The following is an 8,746-nucleotide window of genomic DNA, read 5'->3' on the forward strand; positions in this document are numbered from 1 at the left end:
ACCTTGAGCAACAAGTCTTGCTTTGTTTCTGGTAACATTCCCTTTGTCATCGGTTTTATTCTTGAAGATCCACTTTGTCCCAATGACATTCACATCTTCTGCCCGTGGAACAAGAGTCCAGACATTATTTCGGTCAAATTGATTCAGTTCTTCTTGCATAGCTATAATCCAGTGCTAAATATGGTCTTGATGATCTCCTTGGCTTGTCCTTACCTTTTTTAATTTGTGTCTTCAAATAGCTTCACACCAAACTAAATCTTTGTGTCTTCATACCAAGTTTAACTTGTGCCTTCTAATAGCTTCATACAATCTTCATAATCCTGAATACTTGCCAATGATAGAATATTCCTCTCTCTTCAAATAGATCTTTCTAAAAGGAGCTCTATCAAAGATATGGATTGTCATCCCGGATCTTACCAAGGATAGACAATCATACCTAAAATAAAATACCTTTCTTGAAAAGATCCTATAGTCTTAATGCACTTTCCAAAAATAGTTTATCATCAAATGATTGTATTGAGAGAAATATCTACTAAATAAAATCTTCAACCTTGATCTTCATAAAATCTCCACCTTGATCTTCATCACAAGTTATGACAACATCCTTTGCCACATCATCATCCTAGTCACCTTTTCCTTTGATGACTCATCTCTAGCCACGTCATCATTCTCTTGCCATGTCACACCTTGGCTTGTCATATAATGTCAATCCACGTTATTAGACTTAACACAAACTATTTAGATTGCTGGGTAGATTCACTTGAAAACTGTAAAAAGCATATTTTACAAGGCTGAAAAATTTGTCCATAAGAATGTCTTTCATTATCTTTCAAAATTATGTTAAAAAAAAAAAATTTAAAGCTATAAATAGATGTAAAATATAAAAATAAGATTAAAAAAGCACTTTTCATTGATTTTTAAGCATTATTTTGAGAGGATCTATTTAAATGGTTTAGTTCTTTTGTTTTAAATGCATGGCATACAAGTCGGTATAATTTTTGTTAAGTTATTTTGTTATATATATCTATACAAAAATTATTTATATATTTTTAATTTTTTTTGGTATCATTAATCACACTATATGTGTATTTTCATTTCTATAGAAGGATTTTACACTACAAAAAAATTGTTTTATAGTGAAAGTAAAAAATCCGTCACTAAAACCTCAGTTTCTGTCACTATAGCCATTTTTATGCTATAGCGACGGCCATGGACCCTATTGCAACAGTAAAATTTTCGTCAAATTATCCCTCTACGCTATAGGCTTATATTGACAAATATTAAGCCTGTTGCAATATCTCATCGGCATATACTGACAGCATAGAATATGTTAAATACCTATTTTTATAAATATATAATCATGCTTGTTTCTTTGTAATTGTGGGCCACTTGCAAGTATATGCATTTGTCTTGCAATGTTTTTTTTATAGTTTTTTCTTTTCATGTCCTGCTACTATTAAATTTGATAAATTTGGTTTTATGTTATAACTTATGAGCACATGATGGATTGTTTTATCATTAAGTTATTCTAATGAAGTAATTTAACTATAAATTTTTTTCATTTTGCAAGTAATGTGTTAAACACTGTTGAAGAAAAAGAGTTTCTTTGATACCTTGAATAGGCAATGCACATATATGTAAAATATTTGGTCGATCTTCTTTCAACAAACACCTAATTTTATAAATATGTAAAGTTTTTATTTTTTGCAAATGAGGAGACAAGTTATTTTGCAGAGAGTAACCCCTTGGAATGTTGATGAACTAAGGGCTGTTGTTATAAATGGCGCTGATCTTCATCCTGGAGTGACACATTACAAAGACAAAGATAGGATGTACAAGTTGCAAGTTACTAGAAATCATCTCATGGCAATTGCTCGAATATTACCGACTTCACGAGCTTCTGCACAAACAGGGAAGTGACCCGAAACTGATTTTGAGGGCAAGATTGTCAATGTTCACCTTCGCAATGGTGATGTTGTCCTTGTCAATAGGCAGGTATGACAATATCATGTATCAAATTTGTCATTTATTCTTTGAACAATTTAAACTGTTCTTTTGTTTATCTTTTGTTTATCTTTTGTTGCAATATTGATGTGTAGTGATATATATTGGACATGGAAGTCCTACGATGCCGTAGGAAATTCACTGCATATTGGCCTACATTACATAATGTTATTATCCTGTAACTGTAAGCACATGTTGTTAGTTATATTTGCATTTATGATACTACAATAACAAAATTTAATTTTGGTTACGCCATGTTAAAATATATGTTCTTTGGACATTAGTTGATATGAACAGTATACTTTTTTTAGATGCTGTCATTAAACTCATAAATAATAGATCTTCAAAATTTCTGATTTCTGGATCTTTTAAATGTTATCAATTAATTTGTGTAGCGCAGATGCCCAATTTGTGGTTTCTGTTTATGAACCTTGGGACTATTGAGTGAAGTTTGGTTTCAGCCTCCCTCGATGTATTTGATTTTTGTGTTGATTGATCAATTATTCAATTTTTTTTCTGCAGCGATTGCATGAAGAAAATGAAAAGCTTTTTGACAGGCTTACTGAAAAGGCTTCACTTGGTGGATCACCCCAGGTTCTGTGCAGAAGTGGTTATTATTATTATTTTTGTGTTGCTGTTATTATTAATATGCTAGTATTAGAACACTTCCAAGATAGATTACTGGCCAAGGAAAATCCTCACATCTAATTACTATACTAAATTATTCTATGTTCTATTTTTTTTTTATTGTTTTCTTACATTGTTCTTGTCTTTAAAGTCCAAATTGTGTTCAAAATGGAATTTTCTACTTAATAGCTCAGAAATATCTCAAAGAACATAAAGGTTGGCCGGGACATCAAGTCACCTGTATGAAATATGAACTAGAGGCTGAAGCAATTAGCAGGGCTTTATTTCTTTCATTTCCTTTTTTTTAATCACCTTTTCACATTTATTATTATGGTATATTTAATGCCCCGATATTGGATTGATAATTCACATGCCATTCAATAAGCTACTACTGCTGTTTTGGTTGCATGCTCTTGTGTTGGTGAATTTTAATATCATTAAAGTCAGTTAGCAAGGTAAAATGCGGAGCTTTTTGACCAATATTGGTGCGGCATTATAAATTTCCGTTGATGTTATGTATTAATTTGTGAGTTACAGAATATTTTCTTGGTACTAGAATGCAGTATTGTTTCTTGAGTGTGTGCGTGTAGAATACAACTATGTTCAACGACTTATGGTTTTGATTTGTAAGTACTGACCTTTTGGTCATCTGCAGGTATCTAGCCCCTCTATCAGAAAAACATCTGGCCTTCAAGCGAAAGACCTAAACGGGTAGATCATGTATCTGAAAAAAAATTAAAATGTTAAAAAGAGCTTTAATTGTTCCAGTGTTTTTGTGGTTGCTCATTTATCATCTTGTAGTCAGGCTCTGAGAAGGGAAAGACAACTCCTGCTAGAGAATATCTGACAGCTGCACTAACAGAGTTTGATCCCGATCAATTTGAGAGCTTTGCAGCTATTGCTGATGGGGCGAACAAGCTTTTGATGCTGGTATACTTTTAAGGCTTCAATATTATTCTGTACGGGCCATGTATGGATTTTATAGTCTGTCTTGATTCCTGATGTCTTACATTCTTACTATATGGTTTTCTCCCCTTAGGCACATATTTTCATCCTTGTCATAAGTTCATTGTTTCATCATTAGATGTTTGATAAAAATTATAATCCTAGCTTTTGGTTCACTTGCTTAGGACCCTTTATTGAGGCGTATTTTTTGAATTTTCTAGCTTTTTAATATGCGCACTCTGTTTCTTTGTTTTAATTATTTCATTAAGTGATGAATACTAAGCCATTAAAGGAATCTTTTGCAGGTTTTGGCTGCTGTCATTAAAGCTGGTGCTGCACGGGAGCATGAAATACTTGCTGAAATTAGAGATGTTGTTTTTTAATTTATTCGTAAAATTGAACCAAGAAGGGTGATGGGTACTATGCTTGTTTCTCGAGTTAGAATCTTGTACATAAGATCTTTGCTTGCTAGGTCTCCAGAACTGCAATCCATAAAGGTAATGAGCTCCACATACAACTTTTGCCTTGGTTACTTTTCTTTTGTATGGATAGGAGTTACCACCCTTCGTGTTTTCTTCTGTTCTGTAAGTTTCTCCGGTTGAACAATTTTTAGAGAAAGCTAATACTGGCCGAAGTAGAAGTTCCAGTAGGAGCAGCAGTCTCGGTCGATCTCCTGTCTATTATGATTCTAGTACAAGGAATGCTATAATTGATGAGCATGTGCAAGGTTTTAAGGTCAATATAAAGCAAGAAAAGAAGTCCAAATTTTCTTCAATTGTGCTAAAGCTTCGAGGGATTGACCAGGTACAGAGTTTGGAAATGCTCACATCATATGGTTTTTATTTTTATGTTATTAATATTCCTTTCTTCCTGATTATTGAAAAGAAAGTGGGTATATGAAGCCATGACTATGCTACAGAACTATACTATGTCATATTAAGTAAAATCATTCTTATGATCTTGGTGCATTGTTTTGGCCGTTCGTAGTTCCTACTATTCCTGTTTACCCTGTTATCCCCTTTCATCTTCTACAATGTTATCTATTTTTCATTCATCTATGGCATGATAGGCATCTAATTGAACATGAAACATGGAGGCAACATGTAACTGGTGGAAAGCTCCGGGAAATAACTGAGGAATCTAAGGCTTTTGCGATAGGGAATAAGGCTCTTGCTGCTCCTTTTGTTCACACTCCGGCTGGTGAACTGCAACGCCAAATTCGTTCATGGATCACTGAGAATTTTGAGTTTCTTTCAGTAACAGGTAGTGATGCTAATGCAGGGATGACAGGGCAATTAGAGCTTCTATCCACAGCCATTATGGATGGGTGGATGGCTGGCCTTGGTGCTGCACAGCCTCCAAATACTGATGCTTTAGGTCAACTTTTATCTAAATACACAAAAAGGGTTTACACATTGCAGCTGCAACACCTAAAAGTGCGCACTATTTGATGTTGGAGCTTCTCAATCTTGTTCTTCAGCATGCCCGGTTGTGTAATGGTTTGGTTCAGATGTTTGTCTTTCAACTTAGCATATTTTTTTCATGACTTAACTATGCATACCTGTTCTTTTTAATATCCATGACATAATTATTGCATTAGTTATTTTTATTAAGAAATCGCATTAGAACATTATCTTCAACAAATTAAGTGGACGACAGCTTTTTTGCATTTGCTAAGCCAAGTTTCCTTCCACCAATCTATTTATTGACCTAGGGAATGTAACCTAGAGTGAAAGACATGCTTATCAGTTCTTTGTGGATTCACAATCTATAATTGCTGAAAATTGAAATTTCTCCCTTTCATTCAATAACGGGTAGATAATATAATAACAATTCTTTCTAGTGCTCATTTTAGTTTTCATGACAGAATTTTCCAAGTTACTTGTAATTAGAAACCATGTTGTTTTAATTAGTCATAGCTGCTTAATGAAACCATTTATGGACCACTTAATGGAACCATTCCTGAGTTATTTTTCACATTCTCTGCTACGAAAAGATACATGATGATGCCAGATGTTCCTACACCAATATGCTAATATGGTTAGGTAGAAGTGATTTCTACTTGATTCCACTATATGCATTACATGATTACACGATATATATCTATAGGTATAAACCAAGAAGAGAAGAACTGATGAAGTATCAAATTTATTATAATCAAATTAACTGGAGAAGGTTTTTATGAAATCTACTGAACTAGGACAAAGTCAGCTAAATTTGGATACAGTCAGCTAAACCAAGATGAGATCATGCAAACAAGTTTTAATTAAAGTTAGCAGGTAGTGGCAATAAAGCATAATCACCATTCTAAACTTAGTTGAAGACCACTACCAAATTTGCTGCCAAATTGCTATAGCTGCTTAATAAAACATTCCATTTTTGTGAATAATGTCTGTGATTTTCTTTCCCCAAGGAATTCAATATTTAATATGCAAGTCATGCACACTGCCTTAAGTCTTCTTTTATTGATTGGTTGCGGGGGCCATGTATAACCCATGTGGCTTCTAACAGATATATTTTAAGCAATTTTAATTTTCTGCATCTTTGCTTGAAATACAGAGTATTATTCTTTTTCTGTTATCTTTGATTAGGATATAGCAGGCACTTTGGCAATGGAGAAAGCTGATGACCTACCTCATGTAAACAAATTGCGATTAGCTCTTGAATCAGTTGACCATAAGATAAGAAAGGTAGATGCAAGCATGTCAAACTTGCATTTATAAAATTGGTTTTTTTTTTTTTAAATCTGGTCAGGTATATGCATGTTTAGAGAATTTATAACATGCAATGCCCCTGATGGTATTTCGTGAGAGCATTTAGGCATGGCATACTAGTTTCTTGACATATTTTATATTTGCTGTTAATATCTAATTATGACATTGTACTTTATTGCCATTGATATTTGTGTCAAAATGAACAAAAAAGATTTTTACCACATTGTCTTATTCAAGAAATCTTTCTTGTATAAGGGATGCCTGTGCTCCAAAGTTTGCTTTAAGCAAAATGAGATCCATTTGGAGCATTAATTGTTTAATATGAGATAAATGGGAATAATATTGATGAAATAATTCACATTTTATGACATCAATTAAGAAATGGTTAACCTATTGTTGAAAGAAGAGACATATAATAGACTGTTAGTTTGTTGAGCTTTTTGTCACATTGATTTCATCTATCCATTGCTTATTGTATGTAAACCTCAGTTGAAAACTGCACATATTGGCTTTTACAATCCCTATTATATTGATTTGTCACTGGTAAAAACATGCATAGCAGCAGTATCCCTTCCATCGTGTGGTAGAATTTAACTTCAAGTACTCTACTTGTGACTTTGAAGACTTAAAAATTTGTTACCTTAAGAGGTGAAAATCTAATGCTTTGTGAAAGATTATTACATGCCATTGGATTATTTATTATCTCTTTTTGACAGTCCTACCACTGGCTATTTGACAAGATATTGGTATTCATTGTAAATATTATCTTGATTTCTTTTCAATGTCAGATATTACAACAAATGTGAAGTGATGATGCCTTAATAACAAAAGAAGAAGGTGGTTCACCAATTCACAATCCTTCAACTGCAGCTGAAGATACACGATTAGCTTCTTTAATATCTCTTGAGAGCATCCTCAAACAAGTAAAGGTCAGCCATTATCAACTCTACTTTGTGTCATTCATTATATTGCCTTCAGATAGACCAAAGCTAAATGTTTGGTTTTACCAACTTAAATTTGCTTGCAGTTTGGAAAGGACCACTAAAAGAGAACAAGTGTTTCTTCCAATCATACTCTAGATTTTCTACTGACATGTAATAATATACATATATCTATGATTTCATATTTCATGATAAGCTATTGTACAAATGCATTACTTTTCTAAATTTATCATATATGAATTTATAAATTAATTATACTGCTTTTATTATTGCAGATAAAGGTCAGGCATAAGGACCTGATCCTCAAAATAAGGGTTTTCTATATTCTCTGTTCTTGTTCTTAGTTAGGATTACGTTTTGCAGTGAACCAGTGATTGAAATCTGCAACAAGAAAGCACAAGCTGCAACAAATGATGATTGGTTCACAATCTTGGTAAGTTTCCAGCATTTATAAATCTTGAATGACAAACTTGAGGTCAGGCATAATGTAATACTCTGAACTTGTGATTAACTGTTGGAAATTATATTCATGGTATTACTACAGTTACAGTAAAACTTTTCTACAGAGTAATCTTGTTGAGAAACCCCAAGTGGAAAGAATAAGGATCTAAGTGTAAAAGTTTTTAAAAGATTTTGGGTTAAAGAGTAATAGGAAAAGGATTGATATAAAATGTTTCTGGAAACCAAGGACTGAAAGGTAAGATGAAGGGATCTTTTTGAAATGTTGTTTTATAATCCAGGAACCATTGGAGAATTTAAAAGGACCATTTGAGAATTCTATTTCATAATTCAAGGACCATTGGGGAGTTTTTCAGGGATTGTTTTGTAAGAAATTATGTTTTGAGGGACTAAAAGTGAATTTCGGCTGAAGAGTTAATTGAGAGAAAAATCTAGAGCTTGAGTGTTGTTCATCTTCTCCTCCATCTAACTGCTACAGTACCGAGAGAAAAAAAAAAGAGGAGTGAGATTTGGAGAGAAATTGGAATAGATAAAGCTTGGTATTTGGAGAGGAGAATGGATGAAGTATTATTTGGTAAGTATTTTGATGATTTATTTGTTGGTATACTTGAATGTATGTGTGTGTATTTTGGATTGAGAAATCTAATTTTTCTTGAGAAAGAAGAAGGATTTATGATGAAAAATGATGAGTTATTGTTAATGAGAGTTGTTGCTTCAATTTTGGTTGGAAAAACACTTGTATTTGAGTTGGAATTTGCTTGAAATGGAGGTGAGTTTGCCGGATTCACTGTAGTATTACTGTAGCACCGAGATTAGGGTTTGTTTTGGTTAATCAAGTTGATGATGATGGTTAAGAGAATAATGATGATAGTTGGATTGATTTGGTTCAGTTGGGCTTGATCAAATCAAGTTGAGATGGTTTGGGTTTGGTTCAGTTGATTTTGGGTTAAGGGTTTTGCCCTGAACCAAGTTGGTTCAATGGATTTTGAATAAGAATTGAGTTGGTTCAAGTCTGGTTCGAGTGAAATTGAGTTTGGTTCGATGCAATTAAAGCTT

The 8,746-nt window shown here is 33.2% G+C and overlaps 1 pseudogene; it reads left to right on the forward strand.

Moving 5' to 3' along the window:
- The first annotated feature begins 1,710 nt into the window (after nt 1-1,710).
- On the forward strand, nt 1,711-7,679 carry LOC120249830 (annotated as a pseudogene).
- The last annotated feature ends 1,067 nt before the right edge of the window (nt 7,680-8,746 follow it).

This window comes from Dioscorea cayenensis, chromosome 3 (assembly GCF_009730915.1).
Source record: "Dioscorea cayenensis subsp. rotundata cultivar TDr96_F1 chromosome 3, TDr96_F1_v2_PseudoChromosome.rev07_lg8_w22 25.fasta, whole genome shotgun sequence".
Taxonomy (NCBI): domain Eukaryota; kingdom Viridiplantae; phylum Streptophyta; class Magnoliopsida; order Dioscoreales; family Dioscoreaceae; genus Dioscorea; species Dioscorea cayenensis.